The 25,554-nt window shown below is 50.4% G+C and overlaps 3 long non-coding RNA genes across 3 annotated transcripts; 1 reads left to right on the forward strand and 2 right to left on the reverse strand.

Annotated features, from left to right (window-relative positions):
* Positions 1 to 2,628: 2,628 nt before the first annotated feature.
* Positions 2,629 to 5,547, forward strand: LOC148217217 (uncharacterized). Its single transcript, XR_015801153.1, has 3 exons — positions 2,629 to 2,908; positions 3,571 to 3,669; positions 5,180 to 5,547. It is a non-coding gene; the product is annotated as an uncharacterized LOC148217217 (long non-coding RNA).
* LOC148217218 (uncharacterized) lies at positions 4,012 to 5,438 on the reverse strand. The gene is made up of 2 exons (XR_015801154.1): positions 5,300 to 5,438; positions 4,012 to 4,973 (listed from the first exon to the last, which is right to left on the reverse strand). It is a non-coding gene; the product is annotated as an uncharacterized LOC148217218 (long non-coding RNA).
* A 17,629-nt stretch (positions 5,548 to 23,176) lies between the features above and the next one.
* LOC148217219 (uncharacterized) lies at positions 23,177 to 25,342 on the reverse strand. The gene is made up of 2 exons (XR_015801155.1): positions 25,231 to 25,342; positions 23,177 to 24,131 (listed from the first exon to the last, which is right to left on the reverse strand). It is a non-coding gene; the product is annotated as an uncharacterized LOC148217219 (long non-coding RNA).
* Between the last annotated feature and the right edge of the window lie 212 nt (positions 25,343 to 25,554).

The raw sequence follows: 25,554 nt of genomic DNA on the forward strand, positions 1-25,554 counted from the left end.
TTTATGGCCCTGGCAAGAGAGAGATGTTCACTGATGAGTCCCAGGCCGAGCCGTGAGCACAGCATGTTGTGTTGGAGCTGGGGGGTTTTTTTGAGACGTTCAGCAGCCACACTCTCTAGTCAAGAGTCCTGAGGTTTGTTGCTGCTCCACTTTCATCCTCATATCCAGCTTCCAGCCCTTTTCTTCTCTCTGTCCAGTGTGTCGTTTGTGTTCCTTTCTTGTCCTGTGTGCTCCCCATCCCATTCCCGTTCCCTACGGAGGGGGAGGGTGTGGAGACTGGGGGCTCCGACGTGGTTTGGGGCACCCCAAGGTCCCTGGGAAAGGGAGCCGGGCTGCGCTGGAGGAGCAGGTGAGTCGGGCATGGGGGGGGGGGGGGGGGGTCATGCTGGGTGCCAGAACATTGACAGGGAGGGGTGGGTGTAGAATGCATGAAAAACAGAACCATAAAAAATAGCTAAATATAGTCTAAAAGGAATGTTTAAATGCTTTTTATTTGGGTAGAGGCACGGTTTTTATAGCTAATATAAAAATAAAATATAAAGAATAGAAATAGATTGGTATACATGTAAAATATAATGAAATCTAAGTAGCAAATATCTATGAAAAATCTAGTGTATAACAGAAATAATGCAAATATAAGAATATGTATAAATATAAAATAGAGCTATGAGAATGGTAATAAGAATGGGGTAAAACATCAGTGAGAAATGGAAAAAAACCACATGAAAAATGGTGGGAAAATCAGTGAGAAATGGAGAAAAATCAGTGAAAAACGGGGGGGGAATCTTTGAAAAAACGGGGAAAAAAATCAGTGAGAAATGGGGGAAAAAAAATCCATGAAAAATGGGGGGAATAAATCAGTGAGAAACGGGGAAAAGTGGGGGAAAAAATAATTGAGAAATGGGGAAAAAATCAGTGAGAAATGGGGGAAAAGTCGATGAAAAATGGGGGAATATTCAGTGAGAAATGGGGGGGGGGGGGGGATCAGTGAGAAATGGGGAAAAAATCCATGGAAAACAGGGAAACAATCCATGGGCAATGGCGGGAACAGAGCGAGCTGTTGTCGCTCGTGCTGTGGTGGCCGATGCTGTGGGGAAAAAATAAGTGAAAAATGGGGGCAATAATCAGTGATAAATGGGGAGAAAATCAGTGATTAATGGGCGGAAAAATGCATGAAAAATGGAAGGAAAAATTCAGAGAGAAATGGGGGCAAATATCAGTGATAAATGGGGAAAAAAATCAGTGATTAATGGGGGGAAAAATGCATGGAAAATGGGGGGAAAATTCAGAGAGAAATGGGGGCAAAAATCAGTGAGCAATGGGGGGGAAAATCGGGAAATATCCATGGAAAAATGGGGGGAAAAAATCAGTGAGAAATGGGGAAAAAATCAGTGAGAAATGGGGGAAACATCATGGTGAAATGGGGAAAAAAAATCTTTGATAAATTGGGGAAACAAATCATTGAGAAATGGGGGAAAAAAATCAGTGAGAAATGGGGAAAATATGGGAAAAAATCCACGAAAATTGCGGGAAAAAATGCATGAAAAATTGGGGAAAAATCAGTGAGAAATGGGGGAAAAAATCATTGAGAAATGGCGGGGAAAAATCAGATCGGCGATCGATAGCTAATGCGTGCCTATGGATTAGATCAGCGATCGATTGATCGTGCCTGCCGATCGATTATATCGGCGATCGATTGCTAATGCCTGCCGATCGATTAGATCGGCGATCGATTGATCGCGCCTGCCGATCGATTAGATCGGCGATCGATTGCTAATGCCTGCCGATCGATTAGATCGGCGATCGATTGATCGCGCCTGCCGATCGATTAGATCGGCGATCGATTGCTAATGCCTGCCGATCGATTAGATCGGCGATCGATTGATCGCGCCTGCCGATCGATTAGATCGGCGATCGATTTCCAATGCCTGCCGATCGATTGCTAATGCACACTATTTGCACACTCCTTGCACACCCTTTGCACTCATACAGAGGCAGGAGGTTTGTCAGTTCTGGTCGGGGGTTTTTTGGGGCGTTCATTCAGGGGGATTTCCTCAAGGATTGGGACACTCCTTGATTCCATCCCTTGCCTGTCTCCCAAGCGCCACCCTGTGGGCAGAGCGCGGTACTGCGCGCCTGCCTCTCCCAAGATGGCGGCTCGGGTGTCGCTCCCCGACCTTCTAACTCTGGCTGCAAAAGGAGGGTGGCACAGCAAGGAGCCCGCTCGCTCTAGTGGGATGCCTGCGCACGACGCCGACACCGATGCCACGGGTGCGATTTTCGGCGGCGTTTCCAATCGTGCGGACATCTCCTTCAGCCCGCTTCGGCCCGGGGAAGAGGGGCGGGGCCGCCAGCGATGGTCCCGGCGCAGCCCGGGCAGGCTCGGGGCGGAGCCGGGGCTTGGCGAGGCGGGGCACGGAGGTCCCGGGGACGGGACCGGGCGGGGCCGGGGCGGTGCTTTAGGGGCGGTCCCCAGTGGTCCCGGGCGGCACCGGGGGCGGGGCCGGGTGATCCCGGAGCGGTACCGAGCTGTGTTGGGGACGGTGCTGCAGGGGCGGTGCCGGGCCCGCCTCAGGGTGATTGAATGCCCAGAAATCGCCTCCTCTGCCCCGTGCTCACACTGAGCTGCGGGCTGCAGCGTGCTGTCGGAGCTCCGCACACAGCACGGATTTGGGCTTCCCCTCCTCTCAAACCCTCTCCCCCTTCTTCCTCCTCCTCATCTTCCTCTTTGTCCTCTGTCACTGCTGAGGCTCTGGAAAGAACTGAAATTCTGCAGGGAGAGATGTCCTCTCGTGGCCCCAGGGACTGCCTCGGCACGGGCCACGAGCGCCTCCGGCCCCTGCCTTCTCCTGCTTGAAAAGATCACCTGGAGCCCGAGCTCGGGGGGGTGAAATCAGCTGAAATCCAGGTAACTCTGTCAAGTGCCCCCCAGGGACATCGGCGGGGCTGGGGGATGAGGGTTTGAAACAGCAAATTCTTTGGAATATACACCTGTCCCTGTGCCGATGCTGCTGAGCTTCCTGCCACAGTATATCCCCACTCCATGAGGCGCTGTGAGGTTATGGCAGTGGGAATTGAGCAGGGAATTCGGGGCTATGGGCATAATTCACGGGAGCTAGCAAAGCTGACAGCCAACCCCAAATCGGGGCACAGCACAGAGAACAATCTGTGTGCTGCCCTGTCAGCTCAAGCTCCTGGGCTGGGAAGTATTGGGAGTTAAATGTATGGAATTACACAAATCACAGCAACTGGCATCACCCAGAGGGACAATCCAAGGCCCAAACAATTCCTCCACAGTCCACTCTGGGAAAAACACCCTGTGCCTGCCAGGAGCTCTGACCCTGCTTTTCCTACCAGCTCCTGAGCAGTGTCAGGGCCACCACGACGCCTTTAAAATCCAGATAAACCCCAAATCCTACACAGTGAATAATCCAAAGAAAGTACTGAATTGTTGTCATTAAAAGCTCAAAACTCATTAAGAATTCTATGACAACAGTGTAATGGACTCCCAGGAACCTCATGAATGCTCTCGGTTTCATTTTTGTGTATTTTTACTCCCTCATTTGGCAGCTTGTAAAACTTATCCTGGAATTCAGAGGTCAAGCAGGATCGACTTTGGATTGACCTTCACCTCTGTTCCCACTTTGTGCAAACACAACTCGTGCCCAGGTGGGTGAACTCATCACCTCAGCTTTTCACTCCAGAGTATCCCCTCCTTATTTCCCTGTAGATGAACTCAGATCCACTCCTCACCTCCACTGGTCATCCAAGCGTCCATTCTGTTCCCCACAGGCCCTGGTGGCCCCAGGGAGCTCCCTTGGCCTTTCTCCTGCCCCTCTGCAGCCCGAGGTCGCTACACAAACAGTTCTTGTGTCCCCTCTAAATGACCCCGGGTTTTCTGCTCAATGAATGGCATGACCCGTGCCCACTGCTCATGATTCACCCAACCAAAATCAAGAGCAAATGTTGCTTGGGCTTTAAGAACTTGAAATAACTCTGAAGCAGAAGAAATCACCTTTTTCTTCTGGTTTTTATTTTTATTTTTTCATTTAAGATGCTGGACTTGCCTCTGTGGATGTGTGCTGAGCTCTCACTGCAGGGGACTGTCAGGCCTGAATGGCTGTGAGTTCGTGTTCTTCTCAGTAGGGAATCAGAAATTATTCTTAGACCATAGAATTGTTTTCTGAAACCTTTCCCCTTTCCTCTTTGTGCCTTTGAATTTTTCAGCTGTTCCCTGTTGTCACTTCCCCTGCCTGACTTCTGTGCAGCTCCTAGCTGGGGAAAACTTAGAGGGTACAGAGGTGGAATTTTTGGCTGGATTTTTCTAACATTTCTAATTTTGCTGAACTTATTTCCCCAGTGAGAAGAGCACGAACTCACAGCCATGCAGGCCTGACAGTCACTGCGGGAAATCTGACACAGTATTAATAAGTAACCTTTCCTGAGAGCAGTCACCACCCCCAGTCCTCCAGCCTTGTCAAATGTTTGCAATGAATGGACCCAAGTTCTAATCCTTAATCTAAATTTATGTCAGCTTTTGTTAGAAAGATACCGGACAGTAAATCATACAAGAGAATTTAAAAATTGCACAAAGAATAACAGGCCCAGACCAAACCCAACCACCCCCATCACTGCTCCACCCCAATTTTGGGAGAAACAGTGATACAGTTTATAAATACTCTCCTTCCACACTATTCAGTCCTTCACCGCACATCCCCAGAGAGGAGTCCCTCAGACCTTGCTCCCCTGAACACCAGGAGAGCTGGAGTTTCACCCAGATCCCACATTCCCATGGCAGTTAATCCCAGCAGGGAGGCAAAGAGGAAGCCTGCATCCTCTGACATAGCCCACAGCACGGGCAGCACCAGGAGCCCTCCAGGCTCAGACCTCTGGTGCTGAAGCCTCTGGGCTTTGGCTGATCAAACACCACAGCTCTTGGCAAAGATGCCAGGAGAGTCGTGATTCTTCCTGTCCTGAAAGAGAGGAGGAAAAGAAAATTAAGTCGACTGCAGAAGGATTCCAGCTCTCAACTTCTGCTCTGATTCCTCACTCTGGGGTTTTATCCATGACAAGTGACACCAATTCAGAGTGCCCTTTTCCAGCATTTTTATTCCTAACTATTTCAGACATTAAAAGGATGCTCATTTCTCTTATTGTATTCTTTGCTTAATTTTATTAGCGGCATTTTCATCCCAGACCCCACTTGTCAGTTCTTCAATCCTTTAGCACTGGACTTGGCACAAAGGGATACCCGTGGTGCTGCATCACAAGAAATCCCAAAGAGAAACCCCTTCCAAACCTGACGGAGAAAGCTTTCAAGGCACTCCAGAACACAGACAGCTTTTCCTGCCTTGTCAGGCCACACCAATTCTGTCCCATCCACCTGAACTGTGCAGGTGAGGAAAAGGCTTTCCTTGCTCCTCGGGAATCACGGTCTGAGACCACAGATGTCCATCCTGGGCAGCACCTGGAAACAACGTGGGAAAGGCAAAATGAGAGTGTTTTCTATCAGAAAATTACTACTACTAATAAAAATAACAATCAGAACTTCTGGACAAATTTAGTAACATCACTTTGATATGAGAAATACAGGCCATGCCCATCCTTCTAGCCCAGGTGAAAACAGGAAGGAGAACTAGAGGAAAAGCAGAGTCCCTTATTTGATCTCTGGACACAAACGGAGGCCTTTTCCCTGTGAAACCAAACTCACCCTTCCAGGGTTCCCGAGATCAGCTACGAGGAGGCTTTTGGCACTCCAAGAGCAGCTGGGTCACAGCTGGATGCGGCTTGGGTCTGGGAGACACCGTGCTCCTTCTGGAATTATAGCACGCAAATGCCTGCTCCTGGCCCCAGGCCCGGAGATAAAATCTGTGGGGTTTTTCCCTGTGCAACATTGTTCACCCCTCCCAGGTTCCTGAGATCTGCACAGAGGAGGCTTTGGGCACCCCAAAGGCAGCCAGGGTTACAGGTGGGGGCAGCTTGGGGCTGGGAGAAATCCTCATCCATTTGGAATTTTATCAGGCAGAAACCTGGCTGGGTGCACAGGTCTCTGGACACGACCAGTGGCCCTTTCCCCTGTGAAACAAAACTCACCCTGCCAGGCTCCTGAGACCACTTAGGAGGAGGGGTTTGACTCTCCAAGAGCAGTCGCAACGAGAGATGCTCACACAGAAGGCCATGCAGAAGAGGAAACGAGCGCACCCGCAGCCCCCCAAGGCGCGCCCCAACGCCCCAGACCCGGCACCGCCAGCTCGGGCAGTCCCATAAAGCATCCCCCGCCTCCGCAGCGGCGGGACAGGCGGGGCCCGGGGTCCCGAGGAAACCGAGCGTGCCCGGAGGCGCGGCAGGACGGCAGCGCAGCGCCGCCTGGCGGCGGAGCAGGAGAGCAGCGCCGGGCCCCATGGCAGTATCGGTACCCGTGCGCCCCCTGCTGTCCGCGGCGATGCAGCGCCCGATGCCGAGTTCCACGCCCGTGTCGCCGAGGGAGAGGGGCACCGCTGGCTGGGGCCTCCCCGCCGACACGGACAGAAGCCGAAGCAGAAGCCCCGGTGCCATTGGCGGCCCCTACCCAGCGGGCCGGGCTCCGCCGGGCCCGCGGCCCCGCGCGGTATCGGGTCGTCCCGCTCCCGTCTTCGTCGCACCCGGCCCTGCTCCTGGCATGAAGCGCGTCACCGCCCCGCGCCGTCCCGCCCCCCGCGCGTCATCGCGTGCGTTCGGCGGCCCGCCCCGGGGGCGGTGCCGGGGGCGCTACCCGGGGCGGTGCCGGGGCAGTGCCGGGGGCGGCACCGGGGGCGGTGCCGGGGCGGTGCCGGGGGCGTTCCCGGTCGCCGTGCCGGGGTAGCCCGGGGAGCGGTTCCGGGAGCGGTTCGGGGGGCGGTGCCGATTGCAGTCCCGGTCACTGTCCCCAGTCCCCGTCCCCAGTCCTGGTCCCGGTCCCAGTCCCCGGTTCCGGTCCCCGATCCTGGTCCCAGTCCCAGTTCCCCGTCCCGGAACCCGATCACGGTCCTGGTCCCAGTCCCCAATCCCGGTCCCGGTCCCGGTCCCTGTCTCCAGTCCCCGTCCCCGATCCCGGTTCCGGTCCCTGTCCCAGGTCCCCGTCCGCGATCCCGGTCCCTGTCCCATTTCCCCGTCCCGGTCCCCGATCCCAGTCCCGGTCCACGTCCCCGATCCCGATTTTTCCCCCCCTTTCACACTGATTTTTCCCCCGATTTATCAATGATTTTTTTCCCCATTTTTTCCCATTTCTCACTGATATTTTCCCCCATTTTTCAGGGATTTTTTTCCCCATTTCTCACTGATTTTTTTCCCCATTCTTCATGGAGTTTTCCCCCCGTTTTTTCACTGATTTTTCCCCATTTCTCACTGACTTTTTCCCCATTTTCCCCCATTTCTCACTGATATTTTCCCCCATTTTTCATGGATTTTTTCCAGATTTATCCCCATTTCCCACTGATTTTTCCCCATTTTTCATGGACTTTCCCCCCCCGTTTCTTACTTATGTTTTTCCCCGATTTCTCATTGATTTCCTCCCCCCCCCCCCCCCCCCCCATTTCGCACTGATTTTTTACCCATTTTTCCCCATTTCTCACTGATTTCTTTCGCCATTTTTCATGGAATTTCCCCACCCATTTCTAACGGATTTTTTCCCCACTTTTCCCCATTTCTCACTGATTTTTCCCCCCATTCTTCATGATTTACAGGATACTCTATCGTGAATGGAAAGCAATTAAAGGAAGGGGGGAGGTTACCAGCCACCTGGTCAGCTCAGACAGCAGAGCTGCACACGCTTGTGAGAGCCTGTGAATTATAGCAGGACAAGACATTAAATATATTTACTGATTCTAAATATGCATATGCGGTAATACATGCATTTGGAAAACTATGGGGAAAAAAAGAGGTTTATTAAGCTGCAGAAGAAAGAAGAAAAAAATTGGTTTACAAGGGATGGCAAGCAGTGGATACCAAAAGCTCTAGCCTTACAATTGTTAAAACAACTTCATTAAAGGAGTCGTTCTGTGCCTTCTTTGGGGTGAGGAAAAAAGGCTGAGGGGGGCTCCGACGTGGTTTGGGGCACCCCAAGGTCCCTGGGAGAGGGAGCCGGGCTGCGCTGGAGGAGCAGGTGAGTCGGGCATGGCGGGGGGTCATGGTGGGTGCCAGAACATTGAGAGGGAGGGGTGGGTGTAGAATGCATGAAAAACAGAACCTTAAAAAATAGCTAAATATAGTCTAAAAGGAATGTTTTATTGGCTTGTGTTTGGATAGAGGTAGGGTTTTTTAATAGATACTGTAAATAGAAAAGATAAAGAATAAAAATATAGAAGCAAATATAAGAAACCAATATATAAATATATTACATTACATTATATTATGTTATGAAAATAGAAATATATAAATATTCAGACTTTAAAAGGAATGTTTTATTGGTTTTTATTTGGTTAGAGGAGGGTTTTTTGAAAATAATATAGGCAAAAATATACAAATATGCAAAAATAGATACTGACATAAAATTATTATAACTATATATGCATATATATATGTAAGTATAAATATATAGAAATAAATATAAATATAAAATACATGTATGTAGTATGTAATAGAAATAATTTATCGATTTTAATATGTTCTATTAAATAGTATGTTATAATAGAATGTAAATAGCATCTAGTATATTAATATACTAGTAAAAACTACATTAAATAGTATATAAATATAGAATCCACAATATAGACATATAAATCTACAGATATAAATATGAAAACTAAATAGAAAAATATATTCAAATATAATTTAAAATAATCGAGTTTTTTGTTTCTATTTGGTTAGAGGCAGAGCTTTTAAAGAAATAATATTAAAAACTATGAACCTCCAAATATAGATGGATATAGATAAAATAGAAATAACATTAGTAATATAAATCTATGTATATAATGAATAATAAAATAATATTGTATATATGATAAATAGAATAGCAATTAAATTGAATATATGAAATATGTCTAGATTATGACTAGAAATTAAATATTAAAAAATAGATGATTTATATATATAAAAGGTTTTTTTTTTTCATTTGGTCAGAGGCAGGGCATTTTTAGTTTGGGTCGGGGTTTTTTGGGGCGTTCATTGAGAGGATTTTATGACGGGTGGGGACTCTGGTGCTTGGAACTCTCTCCCTTCTCTGTCTGTCCCTGACAGGGCGGCAGTGCCGGGCTGAGTTGGGCGGCAGTGCTGCCGCCGTGTGGACACAGGCGGGTACTGCACCGTGCCCCTCTCAGGATGGCGGAAGGGCCCGCGGGCCGGGACCCAGCCCTGCGGCAGCGCTCAAGATGGCGGCCTCTCTAGGACCCCGGCGGATAGGCGTTTACATAAAACGCCTGTCCGCGCTCGCCGGCGCCCTCACGCCCGCGGCACCGCGGACCGCGCGGCCGTTGTCGGCACGCTCTGACACGTCCGGGAAAATTGTCGGCGAGCGGATCGGCGTCGGCGATGTAATCAGGCATCTTATGCCTACACACCGGGGTCCTGATTTTTTCCCGCCCTTTCTGCCGCCATTTTTGGCAGGTCAGGCGGGGTGCCGCCCGAGCCGCCATTTTGAGAGTCCCGACACACTCAAGATGGCGGCCTCTCTAGGACCCCGGCGGATAGGCGTTTACATAAAACGCCTGTCCGCGCCCGCCGGCGCCCTCACGCCCGCGGCAACCGCGGACCGCGCGGGCCGTTGTCGGCACGCTCTGACACGCCCGGGAAAATTGTCGGCGAGCGGATCGGCGTCGGCGATGTAATCAGGCATCTTATGCTTACACACCGGGGTCCTGATTTTTTCCCGCCCTTTCTGCCGCCATTTTTGGCAGGTCAGCCGGGGGTGCCGCCCGAGCCGCCATTTTGAGAGTCCCGACACACTCAAGATGGCGGCCTCTCTAGGACCCCGGCGGATAGGCGTTTACATAAAACGCCTGTCCGCGCCCGCCGGCGCCCTCACGCCCGCGGCACCGCGGACCGCGCGGCCGTTGTCGGCACGCTCTGAAACGTCCGGGAAAATTGGCGGCGAGCGGATCGGCGTCGGCGATGTAATCAGGCATCTTATGCCTACACACCGGCGTCCTGATTTTTTCCCGCCCTTTCTGCCGCCATTTTTGGCAGGTCAGCCGGGGTGCCGCCCGAGGCGCCATTTTGAGAGTCCCGACACGCTCAAGATGGCGGCCTCTCTAGGACCCCGGCGGATAGGCGTTTACATAAAACGCCTGCCCGCGTTCGCCGGCATAAAAATAAATATGCATAAATATAAACATAGACATAAACATGCACAAACGTTAACCTGCATAGATATAAACATAAACATAAACATAAACATGCAAAACAATAATAATAAATATAAATATAAATAGAAATAGAAATACAAACATTAATAAAATCAGAGAGAAATGGGGGAAAAATCGGCGAGGAATGGGGAAAAAGATCAACGAAAATTTGGGAAAAATCAGTCAGAAGTGGGGGATAAAAATCAGTGAGAAATGGGGGGAAAAGTCGGTGAGAAATGGGGAAAAAATCAGTGATTAATGGGCGGGAAAATGCATGAAAAATGGGGGGAATAATTCAGAGAGAAATGGGGGCAAATATCAGTGAGAAATGGGGGGGGGGAAATCAGGAAATATCCATGAAAATTGGGGGAAACATCCATGAAAAATGGCGGAAAAAATCAATGAAACATGGCGGAAAAAATCAGTGAGAAATGGGGAAAAATGGGGAAAAAGGAGTGATAAATGGGGGAAAAAATCAGTGAGAAATGGGGAAAAATGGGGAAAAAATCCACGAAAAATGGGTGGAAAAATCCATGAAAAATCAACGGAAAAATCAGTGAGAAATGGGGAAAACATCATGGTGAAATGGGGCAAAAATCAGAGAGAAATGGGGAAAAATCATTGAAAAATGGGGGATAAAAATCAGTGAGAAATGGGGGGAAAATGGGGAAAAACATCAGTGAGAAATGGGGAAAAAAATCTTTGATAAATTGGGGCAAAAATCATTGAGAAATGGGGAAAATAATCAGTGAGAAATGGGGAAAATTTGGGAAAAATCCAGGAAAATTGCGGGAAAAAATGCTTGAAAAATTGGGGAAAAAATCCGAGAGAAAATCCCCGGGAATCCCCGGGAAAAACCCCCCGGAATCCCCGAGAAAATCCCCCGGAATTCCCCGGGAAAATCCCCCCGGAATCCCCTGGAAAATCCCCCTGAATTCCCCGAGAAACTCATCCCGGAATCCCCGTGATAATCCGTCCGCTATCCCCGAGAAAATCCCCCAGGAATCCCCCAGAAAATCTCCCCGAAATCCCCGGGATAATCTCCCCGGAATCCCCGAGAAAATCCGCCCCGAATCCCCTGGAAGATTCCCCCGGAATCCCCGAGAAAATCCCTCGGAATTCCCCGGGAAAATCAACCCGGAATCCCCGAGAAAATCCCCCGGAATCCCCGGGAAAATCCCCCAGGAAAATCCCCGGGATAATCACCCCGGAATCCCCTGGAAAATCCCCTAGGAATCCCCGAGAAAATCCCCCCGGAATTCGCCGGGAAAATCCCCCCGGAATCCCCCAGAAAATCCCCCCGGAATACTCTGCAATATCCCCCCGGAATCCCCTGGATAATCCCCCCGGAATCCCCGATAAAACCCCCCTGGAATCTCCAGGAAAATGCCCCGGGAATACGTGAGAAAATCTCCCCGGAATCCCCGAGAAAATCCCCCCGGAATCCCCGAGAAAATCCCCCCGGATTCCCCTGAAAATCCCTCGGAATTCCCCGGGAAAATCCTCCCGGAATCCAAGAGAAAATCCTCCCGGAATCCACGAGAAAATCCGCCCGGAATCCCCGGGAAAATCCTCCAGAAATCCCCGAGAAAATCCCCCGGAGTCCCCGGGAAAATCAACCCGGAATCGCCGGGAAAATCCCCCCAGAATCCCCGAGAAAATCCCCCGGAATTCCCCTAGAAAATCCCCCCGGACTCCCCGAGAAATTTCCCCCGGAATCCCCGGGAAAATAGCCCCCGGAATCCGCGAGAAAATCCCCCCGGAATCCACGCGAAAATCCCCCAGAAATCCCTGTGAAAGCCCCCCCGGAATCCCCAAGAAAATCTCCCCGGAATCCCCGAGAAAATTCGCCCGTAATACTCGGGAAAATATGCCCGGAATCCCCTGGAAAAACCCCCCGGAATCCCCTGGATAATCCCCCCGGAATCCCCGATAAAATCCCCCTGGAATCTCCAGGAAAATGCCCCGGGAATACGCGAGAAAATCCCCCCGGAATCCCCTGGAAAATCCCCCCTGAATCCCCGAGAAAAACCCCCCTGAATCCCCGAGAAAATCCCCCCGGATTCCCCTGAAAATCCCTCGGAATCCCCGGGCAAATCTCCCCGGACTCCCCGAGAAAATCCCCCCGGAATTCCCCGGGAAAATCCCCCCGGAATCCCCGAGAAAATCCCCTAGAATTCCCCGGGATAATCCCCCCGGAATCCCCGAGAAAATCCCCCCGCAATCGCCGAGAAAATCCCCCCGGAATCGCCGGAATAATCCCTGGAATTCCCCGGGAAAATCATCCCGGAATCCCCGAGAATATCCCCCCGGTATCGCCGAGAAAACCCCCCCGGAATTCCTCGTAAAATCCCCCCGGAATCCCCGGGAAAATCCCTCCGGACTCCCCGAAAAAATCCCCCGGAATCCCCGAGAAAATCCCCCGGAATTTCCCGGGAAAATCACCCCGGAATCCCCGAGAAAATTCTCCCGAAATACTCGGCAAAATCCCCCAGGAATCCACGGAAAATTCCCCGGAATCCAGGAGAAAATACCCCGGAATCCCCATGAAAATCCCCCCGGAATCTCCGAGAAAATCCCCCGGAATCCCCGCGAATATCCCCCCGGAATCCCCGCGAATATCCCCCCGGAATCCCCGGGAAAATCCCCATGAATTCCCCGGGAAAATAATCTCGGAATCCCCGAGAAAATCTCCCCGGAATCACCGAGATAATGGCCCCGGAATACCCGAGAACATCCCCCGGAATTGCCCGAGAAAATCATCCCGTAATCCCCGAGGAAATCCCCCCGGAACACTCGGGAAAATCCCCCCGGAATTCCTCGTAAAATCACCCCGGATACCCCGGGAAAATCCCTCCGGACTCCCCGAAAAATTCCCCCCGGAATACTCGGGAAAATCCCCCCGGAATCCCCGAGAAAATCCACCCGGAATCCCCTGGAAAATCCACCGGGAATTCCCCGGGAAATTCCTCGCTGAAACCCCTGGAAAATCCCCCCGGAATCCCGGAGAAAATCCCCCGGAATTCCCCGGGAATATCCCCTCGGAATCCCCGGGAAAATCCCCCCGGACTCCCCGAAAAAATCCCCCCGGAATACTCGGGAAAATCCCCCCGGAATACTCGGGAAAATCCCCCCGGAATTCCCGAGAAAATCCCCCGGAATTCCCTGAGAAAATCGCCCCGGAATCCCAGTGAAAATCCCCCCGGAATCCCCGTGAAAATCCCCCCGGAATCCCCGGGAAAATCCCCCAGGAATCCCCTGGAAAATCCCCCAGGTATCCCCGATAAAATCCCCCTGGAATCCCCTGGAAAATCCCCCTGGAATCGCGGGGAAAAAGCCCCCCGCATTTCCCGGGAAAAATCCCCCCGGAATCCCCGATAAAATCTCCCCGGAATCCCTGAGAAAATCCCCCCGGAATCCGCGAGAAAATATGCCCAGAATCCCCGATAAAATCCCCCCGGAATCCCCGGGAATATCCCCCAGGAATCCCCGATAAAATCCCCCCGGAATCCCCCAGAAATTCCCCCCGGAATCCCCGACAAAATCCCCCCGGAATTCCCGACAAAATCCTCCCGGAATCCCCGGAAAATCCCCCCGGAATCCCCGGAAAATCCCCGCGGAATTCCGGTCCATTTCTGTAGGAGAATAGTTTGTAAGGATAGTGCAGAAGGCACTAGTTGCCAACGAGTTACAGCTGTAGTGATTAGCAAGGAGTGGAAACAGCCTTGCCTGCCCAGTGAGGCTGGTTGTTATAAAAGCGTGGGTCAGCTGGCTGCCAGTTTCACTAAGCACAGCTCCAGCAGGAGGTGCAGAGCCTGCTGCAGTGTGGGCTGGAGCCTGCTGGCTGTGCTGCGAGGAGGAAGGGACACGTGGCCGTGCAAGGGATGGACAAGGTGAGAGGATGCTGTGTGTGGGACAGACAGGCTCAGGTGGCTGGGGAAGGGACAGGCTGGGGTTTAGCCAGTCGTACAGAGGAGAGGAGGAGTCGGGGCTGTGTGGAGCTGCCTGTGAGAAAAGGAGTCAGAGTTGCCTCAAAGAAATCTGTGGAGAGAAGGCATGAAAAGTGTGTAATGAAAGACTAATGTTGGTGCCTGTCATGTCTGTCTTGATATAATTGCTACACGTTTTCTCGGAATGCTTGAATTTAGACATAAAATGAAAACTTTATTGTAAGAAAGGAATGCATTTCTCACCAAAGTGGTGTAGGGTGGGGGATCACAACTCACAGATGGCCTGGAAGCGGAACGGCCACAGGGGTTACTGTAACTGGGCCTCCAGTACCAAAGCCCCAGTGGGTTTAAAGGCTAGAGCTGGGCTGGGATTAGCACGGGCTATGCAGCTGGGCTCATGCACAGGTCTGTCAGCACTCCTACCCGAGGACAGTCCCTCACCTAGGGAGAGGTTCTAGGCCTGGAGATGAGGCTGAGTTTGGGAAGGGTGATGAGGACACGGTTAGGGAGGGATGTAAATGCATATCAAAAGACTTAATTTTGAGGGGTGGCAAGCATTAGCTATAAAACAGGAAGTATTTACAGCTAAAGGCTGGAGGTGGGGGCTGTCTGAGGAGGACAGGACTGTTTAAGGCTGAAGTTGGGAGAGAAACCTTGGTGAAGCTTTTGCGTTAGAAACGGCCTCACCTGCCAAATCAGATTTTTGTCTTCAGGATTGCATGAGTGAGGATGCCACAGCCAAGGAAAAGGTTCAGGTTTGGGAGGCAAAGGCGAGTTAGGCAGGGCTGCAGGGCTGGGGCTTGGCTGTTTCCATACTGCTCAGGGCAGCAAAGGGTAGCTGGCTCACTGGGCCTTGGATCTAGAACTCTTTCTGGAACAAGGTGGAGAGCTGAGGTTCATGCAAGGAAGGGGCCAGGAATTCTTTGTCTGACTGGAAAATGCCAGAGGGGCAGTGTGTGACTCGGATAGGATGATATGTTCGTCTGGCGAGAGTCACAAAAGAATATTTTGGTTTACTGATAACTGGGCAGCTCAGAAGTTACTACTTGACTTAGTTGCTGCTCCCATCTGTTGCACACATAAACAGAGCAAAGCAGACGAATTCTCTCGGAGCCTGAGGTCTTTGACTGGCCCTCCAAAAATGCTGCCCGCTAAAAAACAGACGTGGGGGAGGAAAGTTGTCAGATACAATAGAGCAAGAAAAGGACACGGGCTTCAAAGTGCCCTCCAGCAGACCACGGAAGTGACCTGTCTGGAAGTGAAACCAGCAGTCTGCTTCCCCAGCCTCCTGGAAGCCTCTAACAGCTACACAGGCAGTGAGGGGAGAGAACAATTCAACCTAAAAATAATTTTCAGTAGCGTTCTGCACTGCTGTTAAAAATACTGCAACCAGGGAATGTGGTGTGGTGATAACTATTAGGCCTGTAAGTCTGGTAACTGGGGCTTTTAGCTCAAACATCTCGGTATGGCTACTTTGAGCCTTGTAAAAGCTGCGTTAAGTCCAATTTCTTGGGTAGTTCTACTAGCTCTAGCCTTGCTTTTCATCCCCTCAGTAACAAAGCAACTCCCTCTCGAGAATGTTATTTACTTTCCATATTATGTGCCTACCGATTTCTGGAATTGCAAATGTCTTTGGATACATGCGTAAATTTAAGTTTCAAGAAAGCTGTCAAGCTAAAACAAAGGCTTGCCATAATGCAGAAGAAAATGTTTTATGGAAGAACTGAGAGGTCCCTACCTGGGCATAGAATTTGCTATACTAAGGTGTGTTCCAAACGGATCTGCCATCTAAACAAGCAGAAAAATAGTTGGAATGTAGTGAGTTCAATTTAACTATTGCTAGAAATAGGAATTATTAGCAGAGCTTGGAGCATGATATCACTAGCAGCAGTAAGACGCTTTTAGCTTGCTTCTCATAAATTACTTGTAAAAAGCATTTGTACCTAGTGTGTAGCAATTAATATTTCCCCATTTTCTTCCCCCCCGCCCCCCAGTCTCAGGTACTCCTTTTATTTTACCCTTTTCTGTCTTGTAACATCACCTTCCTTTATTTTATTCTATCTTCTGTTCTCAGAACATCGCAGCATCCTCTGTCAATGTGAAAGCATTTGTTCATCCTGTCTTGGAATGGCTGTCAATGTTGCCCTCTTCTGGATCACTTATTTTTTTTTTTTTTTTTTTTTTTTAAACAATATGTTGCTAAATGTCAGGAAAATTAATCCACAAACACCAGCGGTTTATGTCCAAAAAGGAAACGGAGGAGTCCTTTTTGCTTTATTCGAATAAAGGGAGAGCCCATGGGACATTCCCCTGGGATCTCTCCAATTTTTGGAGGACGCAGCCTCCTTTTTATCCTATTTTCCCGGCCGCATTTCCCTCTCTCTTTTCCCATTGGCTGAGGTACTTGAGAGGCACAGACTTCCCGGAACGCCTGATACCTGAAATTCCCCTCTAATGTATAACCCTCCCTTTTAATTTTTAATTCTTATAGAATTCATAGTTTCCCCCCGTTGCTTCTTTCATCTTTCGATATCCAATTTCATTTATCAGCAGCCCTGCAGTTTGTTTGTAAAGGCAACTATCTCTTTCCATTCATCAATCAGTGGAATCCATCCCATTGTTTCTTTTATCTCTCAGTGCTAGCCTTATCTACAGGCTGATCCACAGCTCATTTGTAAAGACAAATTCAACATTCCTCTCAGCTAATAAATGAGAAGTTAGCTGAAAAAAGTAAAAACTGGATTTTTTTTCCGGTGTGTGTCGGACAATACAGTGGAGAGAATTTGCGGGAGGATGATCGAGGATATCCTATTATAATATCGTTCTCGGCCATTTTACTATTTTAGATCATCAGTTGTATTCTGAAAGAAATCTATTTTAATGATATGTGTACGTTTGCACGAAGTTATAGTTAAATATAGCTTGCGGCTGGGCTCTTTAATGAATAGGGGTATTTTTGGTTTTAATTCAATATTTTATGCTTGTGGTGTGTAGTGTGCTGATTTATTTTTTAATGTTATTTACTACGTGCGCTTTTGTTTTTGAGTGAAGGTAACTTTCTGGATGGCTTTGTATTTGAGGCAGAATGAATTGAAGTAGGTTTTTAAAACTGATTTTTCATATGTACGATGGGGAGTTTAGTAGGGGCAGCTCTGATGGTGGGGGCTTGGTTGTTAATTTTATCAGACGGCTTTTGTTAGATACAGCTTTTAATTCTGGGAAGTTTTGTTTTTCTAATGTCGTGCTTTGAAGGTGGTTTTCGAGGATGTATGGTATAGCTTTATTTTGTTTGTAGATGGTGTATGATAAGGGCTATGGTTCTATTTATCTAATGCCATGTTTTTTCATTCAGGTGTTGATAAGGGAGTTCTTGAATGGCGTTTTGTGTTGTTTTTGTTTTTGGTGGGGCGTTGTTTTTAAAGGATACCTTGATAAGGTTTGCCGATGGCGTTCTAGCCTGTAGCATAAGGCATAGGGTAGTTTTTGAATTATTTTGTGGTGGTTTTGATTCTTGCCAGTATGTAGTGTTTGTTTGAGGTAATGCTGTGTAGCTAATTTCTGTTTTCTTATTAATATTAGAATTGGAGTGTTGTAGTATATGGGCTGTTATTATATCCTAGGGGTTCTATTTATTTGGTTTGATTGTTTTCTAGTTATGGATAATTTTTCTCAAAAAACCATTTTCAGGATTTCAGGCGTGACACAAAAGAACACTCAGATTGCTGGAAGGGAAACGTGTGCCCAGATTGTCTCGAAGCAGTGCTGCTGTCGGTTCTCGTTCAGTTGTGTCTTCTGAAAATGAGACTGTTGTATTCATTGCGCTGTGCTAAACACTTGTCATTCTCCCAATGCCAGGAAACAGATGAAGCTTGAAGAAAGAGGAAGGAATTTGGAAGCGTACAAACAAGCTGAGAAGAGGTTCAGAGATCAGGGTGCTCACTGGCAGCAGGGGCTGGGGTTAGGTCTGAGCAGGAGCAAAGCCGGAGCACATCAACCTCACCTCGTGTTTTCTCGGGGGCTTTATGGCCCTGGCAAGAGAGAGATGTTCACTGATGAGTCCCAGGCCGAGCCGTGAGCACAGCATGTTGTGTTGGAGCTGGGGGTTTTTTTTGAGACGTTCAGCAGCCACACTCTCTAGTCAAGAGTCCTGAGGTTTGTTGCTGCTCCACTTTCATCCTCATATCCAGCTTCCAGCCCTTTTCTTCTCTCTGTCCAGTGTGTCTTTTGTGTTCCTTTCTTGTCCTGTGTGCTCCCCATCCCATTCCCGTTCCCTACGGAGGGGGAGGGTGTGGAGACTGGGGGCTCCGACGTGGTTTGGGGCACCCCAAGGTCCCTGGGAAAGGGAGCCGGGCTGCGCTGGAGGAGCAGGTGAGTCGGGCATGGGGGGGGGGGGGGGGGGGGGTCATGCTGGGTGCCAGAACATTGAGAGGGAGGGGTGGGTGTAGAATGCATGAAAAACAGAACCATAAAAAATAGCTAAATATAGTCTAAAAGGAATGTTTAAATGCTTTTTATTTGGGTAGAGGCACGGTTTTTATAGCTAATATAAAAATAAAATATAAAGAATAGAAATAGATTGGTATACATGTAAAATATAATGAAATCTAAGTAGCAAATATCTATGAAAAATCTAGTGTATAACAGAAATAATGCAAATATAAGAATATGTATAAATATAAAATAGAGCTATGAGAATGGTAATAAGAATGGGGTAAAACATCAGTGAGAAATGGAAAAAAACCACATGAAAAATGGTGGGAAAATCAGTGAGAAATGGAGAAAAATCAGTGAAAAACGGGGGGGGAATCTTTGAAAAACGGGGAAAAAAATCAGTGAGAAATGGGGGAAAAAAAATCCATGAAAAATGGGGGAATAAATCAGTGAGAAACGGGGAAAAGTGGGGGAAAAAATAATTGAGAAATGGGGAAAAAATCAGTGAGAAATGGGGGAAAAGTCGATGAAAAATGGGGGAATATTCAGTGAGAAATGGGGGGGGGGGGGGGATCAGTGAGAAATGGGGAAAAAATCCATGGAAAACAGGGAAACAATCCATGGGCAATGGCGGGAACAGAGCGAGCTGTTGTCGCTCGTGCTGTGGTGGCCGATGCTGTGGGGAAAAAATAAGTGAAAAATGGGGGCAATAATCAGTGATAAATGGGGAGAAAATCAGTGATTAATGGGCGGAAAAATGCATGAAAAATGGAAGGAAAAATTCAGAGAGAAATGGGGGCAAATATCAGTGATAAATGGGGAAAAAAATCAGTGATTAATGGGGGGAAAAATGCATGGAAAATGGGGGGAAAATTCAGAGAGAAATGGGGGCAAAAATCAGTGAGCAATGGGGGGGAAAATCGGGAAATATCCATGGAAAAATGGGGGGAAAAAATCAGTGAGAAATGGGGGAAAAAATCAGTGAGAAATGGGGGAAACATCATGGTGAAATGGGGAAAAAAAATCTTTGATAAATTGGGGAAACAAATCATTGAGAAATGGGGGAAAAAAATCAGTGAGAAATGGGGAAAATATGGGAAAAAATCCACGAAAATTGCGGGAAAAAATGCATGAAAAATTGGGGAAAAATCAGTGAGAAATGGGGGAAAAAATCATTGAGAAATGGCGGGAAAAATCAGATCGGCGATCGATAGCTAATGCGTGCCTATGGATTAGATCAGCGATCGATTGATCGCGCCTGCCGATCGATTAGATCGGCGATCGATTGATCGCGCCTGCCGATCGATTAGATCGGCGATCGATTGATCGCGCCTGCCGATCGATTAGATCGGCGATCGATTGCTAATGCCTGCCGATCGATTAGATCGGCGATCCGATTGCTAATGCCTGCCGATCGATTAGATCGGCGATCGATTGATCGCGCCTGCCGATCGATTAGATCGGCGATCGATTGATCGCGCCTGCCGATCGATTAGATCGGCGATCGATTGCTAATGCCTGCCGATCGATTAGATCGAGCGATCGATTGATCGCGCCTGCCGATCGATTAGATCGGCGATCGATTGCTAATGCCTGCCGATCGATTAGATCGGCGATCGATTGATCGCGCCTGCCGATCGATTAGATCGGCGATCGATTGCTAATGCCTGCCGATCGATTAGATCGGCGATCGATTTCCAATGCCTGCCGATCGATTAGCTCGGCGATCGATTGATCGCGCCTGCCGATCGATTAGATCGGCGATCGATTGCTAATGCCTGCCGATCGATTAGATCGGCGATCGATTGATCGCGCCTGCCGATCGATTAGATCGGCGATCGATTGCTAATGCCTGCCGGATCGATTAGATCGGCGATCGATTGATCGCGCCTGCCGATCGATTAGATCGGCGATCGATTTCCAATGCCTGCCGATCGATTGCTAATGCACACTATTTGCACACTCCTTGCACACCCTTTGCACTCATACAGAGGCAGGAGGTTTGTCAGTTCTGGTCGGGGTTTTTTGGGGCGTTCATTCAGGGGGATTTCCTCAAGGATTGGGACACTCCTTGATTCCATCCCTTGCCTGTCTCCCAAGCGCCACCCTGTGGGCAGAGCGCGGTACTGCGCGCCTGCCTCTCCCAAGATGGCGGCTCGGGTGTCGCTCCCCGACCTTCTAACTCTGGCTGCAAAAGGAGGGGGGCACAGCAAGGAGCCCGCTCGCTCTAGTGGGATGCCTGCGCACGACGCCGACACCGATGCCACGGGTGCGATTTTCGGCGGCGTTTCCAATCGTGCGGACATCTCCTTCAGCCCGCTTCGGCCCGGGGAAGAGGGGCGGGGCCGCCAGCGATGGTCCCGGCGCAGCCCGGGCAGGCTCGGGGCGGAGCCGGGGCTTGGCGAGGCGGGGCACGGAGGGTCCCGGGGACGGGACCGGGCGGGGCCGGGGCGGTGCTTTAGGGGCGGTCCCCAGTGGTCCGGGCGGCACCGGGGGCGGGGCCGGGGTGATCCCGGAGCTGGTACCGAGCTGTGTTGGGGACGGTGCTGCAGGGGCGGTGCCGGGCCCGCCTCAGGGTGATTGAATGCCCAGAAATCGCCTCCTCTGCCCCGTGCTCACACTGAGCTGCGGGCTGCAGCGTGCTGTCGGAGCTCCGCACACAGCACGGATTTGGGCTTCCCCTCCTCTCAAACCCTCTCCCCCTTCTTCCTCCTCCTCATCTTCCTCTTTGTCCTCTGTCACTGCTGAGGCTCTGGAAAGAACTGAAATTCTGCAGGGAGAGATGTCCTCTCGTGGCCCAGGGACTGCCTCGGCACGGGCCACGAGCGCCTCCGGCCCCTGCCTTCTCCTGCTTGAAAAGATCACCTGGAGCCCGAGCTCGGGGGGGTGAAATCAGCTGAAATCCAGGTAAGTCTGTCAAGTGCCCCCCAGGGACATCGGCGGGGCTGGGGGGATGAGGGTTTGAAACAGCAAATTCTTTGGAATATACACCTGTCCCTGTGCCGATGCTGCTGAGCTTCCTGCCACAGTATATCCCCACTCCATGAGGCGCTGTGAGGTTATGGCAGTGGGAATTGAGCAGGAATTCGGGGCTATGGGCATAATTCACGGGAGCTAGCAAAGCTGACAGCCAACCCCAAATCGGGGCACAGCACAGAGAACAATCTGTGTGCTGCCCTGTCAGCTCAAGCTCCTGGGCTGGGAAGTATTGGGAGTTAAATGTATGGAATTTACACAAATCACAGCAACTGGCATCACCCAGAGGGACAATCCAAGGCCCAAACAATTCCTCCACAGTCCACTCTGGGAAAAACACCCTGTGCCTGCCAGGAGCTCTGACCCTGCTTTTCCTACCAGCTCCTGAGCAGTGTCAGGGCCACCACGACGCCTTTAAAATCCAGATAAACCCAAATCCTACACAGTGAATAATCCAAAGAAAGTACTGAATTGTTGTCATTAAAAGCTCAAAACTCATTAAGAATTCTATGACAACAGTGTAAAGGACTCCCAGGAACCTCATGAATGCTCTCGGTTTCATTTTTGTGTATTTTTACTCCCTCATTTGGCAGCTTGTAAAACTTATCCTGGAATTCAGAGGTCAAGCAGGATCGACTTTGGATTGACCTTCACCTCTGTTCCACTTTGTGCAAACACAACTCGTGCCCAGGTGGGTGAACTCATCACCTCAGCTTTTCATTCCAGAGTATCCCCTCCTTATTTCCCTGTAGATGAACTCAGATCCACTCCTCACCTCCACTGGTCATCCAAGCGTCCATTCTGTTCCCACAGGCCCTGGTGGCCCCAGGGAGCTCCCTTGGCCTTTCTCCTGCCCCTCTGCAGCCCGAGGTCGCTACACAAACAGTTCTTGTGTCCCCTCTAAATGACCCCGGGTTTTCTGCTCAATGAATGGCATGACCCGTGCCCACTGCTCATGATTCACCCAACCAAAATCAAGAGCAAATGTTGCTTGGGCTTTAAGACTTGAAATAACTCTGAAGCAGAAGAAATCACCTTTTTCTTCTGGTTTTTATTTTTATTTTTTCATTAAGATGCTGGACTTGCCTCTGTGGATGTGTGCTGAGCTCTCACTGCAGGGGACTGTCAGGCCTGAATGGCTGTGAGTTCGTGTTCTTCTCAGTAGGGAATCAGAAATTATTCTTAGACCATAGAATTGTTTTCTGAAACCTTTCCCCTTTCCTCTTTGTGCCTTTGAATTTTTCAGCTGTTCCCTGTTGTCACTTCCCCTGCCTGACTTCTGTGCAGCTCCTAGCTGGGAAAACTTAGAGGGTACAGAGGTGGAATTTTTGGCTGGATTTTTCTAACATTTCTAATTTTGCTGAACTTATTTCCCAGTGAGAAGAGCACGAACTCACAGCCATGCAGGCCTGACAGTCACTGCGGGAAATCTGACACAGTATTAATAAGTAACCTTTCCTGAGAGCAGTCACCACCCCCAGTCCTCCAGCCTGTCAAATGTTTGCAATGAATGGACCCAAGTTCTAATCCTTAATCTAAATTTATGTCAGCTTTTGTTAGAAAGATACCGGACAGTAAATCATACAAGAGAATTTAAAAATTGCACAAAGAATAACAGGCCCAGACCAACCCAACCACCCCCATCACTGCTCCACCCCAATTTTTGGAGAAACAGTGATACAGTTTATAAATACTCTCCTTCCACACTATTCAGTCCTTCACCGCACATCCCCAGAGAGGAGTCCCTCAGACCTTGCTCCCCTGAACACCAGGAGAGCTGGAGTTTCACCCAGATCCCACATTCCCATGGCAGTTAATCCCAGCAGGGAGGCAAAGAGGAACCCTGCATCCTCTGACATAGCCCACAGCACGGGCAGCACCAGGAGCCCTCCAGGCTCAGACCTCTGGTGCTGAAGCCTCTGGGCTTTGCTGATCAAACACCACAGCTCTTGGCAAAGATGCCAGGAGAGTCGTGATTCTTCTGTCCTGAAAGAGAGGAGGAAAAGAAAATTAAGTCGACTGCAGAAGGATTCCAGCTCTCAACTTCTGCTCTGATTCCTCACTCTGGGGTTTTATCCATGACAAGTGACACCAATTCAGAGTGCCCTTTTCCAGCATTTTTATTCCTAACTATTTCAGACATTAAAAGGATGCTCATTTCTCTTATTGTATTCTTTGCTTAATTTTATTAGCGGCATTTTCATCACCAGACCCACTTGTCAGTTCTTCAATCCTTTAGCACTGGACTGGCACAAAGGGATACCCGTGGTGCTGCATCACAAGAAATCCCAAAGAGAAACCCCTTCCAAACCTGACGGAGAAAGCTTTCAAGGCACTCCAGAACACAGACAGCTTTTCCTGCCTTGTCAGGCCACACCAATTCTGTCCCATCCACCTGAACTGTGCAGGTGAGGAAAAGGCTTTCCTTGCTCCTCGGGAATCACGGTCTGAGACCACAGATGTCCATCCTGGGCAGCACCTGGAAACAACGTGGGAAAGGCAAAATGAGAGTGTTTTCTATCAGAAAATTACTACTACTAATAAAAATAACAATCAGAACTTCTGGACAAATTTAGTAACATCACTTTGATATGAGAAATACAGGCCATGCCCATCCTTCTAGCCCAGGTGAAAACAGGAAGGAGAACTAGAGGAAAAGCAGAGTCCCTTATTTGATCTCTGGACACAAACGGAGGCCTTTTCCCTGTGAAACCAAACTCACCCTTCCAGGGTTCCCGAGGATCAGCTACGAGGAGGCTTTTGGCACTCCAAGAGCAGCTGGGTCACAGCTGGATGCGGCTTGGGTCTGGAGACACCGTGCTCCTTCTGGAATTATAGCACGCAAATGCCTGCTCCTGGCCCCAGGCCCGGAGATAAAATCTGTGGGGTTTTCCTGTGCAACATTGTTCACCCCTCCCAGGTTCCTGAGATCTGCACAGAGGAGGCTTTGGGCACCCCAAAGGCAGCCAGGGTTACAGGTGGGGGCAGCTTGGGGCTGGGAGAAATCCTCATCCATTTGGAATTTTATCAGGCAGAAACCTGGCTGGGTGCACAGGTCTCTGACACGACCAGTGGCCCTTTCCCCTGTGAAACAAAACTCACCCTGCCAGGCTCCTGAGACCACTTAGGAGGAGGGTTTGACTCTCCAAGAGCAGTCGCAACGAGAGATGCTCACACAGAAGGCCATGCAGAAGAGGAAACGAGCGCACCCGCAGCCCCCCAAGGCGCGCCCCAACGCCCCAGACCCGGCACCGCCAGCTCGGGCAGTCCCATAAAGCATCCCCCGCCTCCGCAGCGGCGGGACAGGCGGTGGCCCGGGGTCCCGAGGAAACCGAGCGTGCCCGGAGGCGCGGCAGGACGGCAGCGCAGGCGCCGCCTGGCGGCGGAGCAGGAGAGCAGCGCCGGGCCCCATGGCAGTATCGGTACCCGTGCGCCCCCTGCTGTCCGCGGCGATGCAGCGGCCCGATGCCGAGTTCCACGCCCGTGTCGCCGAGGAGAGGGGCACCGCTGGCTGGGGCCTCCCCGCCGACACGGACAGAAGCCGAAGCAGAAGCCCCGGTGCCATTGGCGGCCCCTACCCAGCGGGCCGGGCTCCGCCGGGCCCGCGGCCACCCGCGCGGTATCGGGTCGTCCCGCTCCCGTCTTCGTCGCACCCGGCCCTGCTCCTGGCATGAAAGCGCGTCACCGCCCCGCGCCGTCCCGCCCCCCGCGCGTCATCGCGTGCGTTCGGCGGCACCGCCCCGGGGGCGGTGCCGGGGGGCGCTACCCGGGGCGGGTGCCTGGGCAGTGCCGGGGGCGGCACCGGGGGCGGTGCCGGGGCGGTGCCGGGGGCGTTCCCGGTCGCCGTGCCGGGGTAGCCCGGGGAGCGGTTCCGGGAGCGGTTCGGGGGGCGGTGCCGATTA

The sequence above is a fragment of the Sturnus vulgaris genome, unplaced genomic scaffold (genome assembly GCF_052056855.1).
Source record: "Sturnus vulgaris isolate bStuVul1 unplaced genomic scaffold, bStuVul1.hap1 Scaffold_965, whole genome shotgun sequence".
Classification (NCBI taxonomy): Eukaryota; Metazoa; Chordata; class Aves; order Passeriformes; family Sturnidae; genus Sturnus; species Sturnus vulgaris.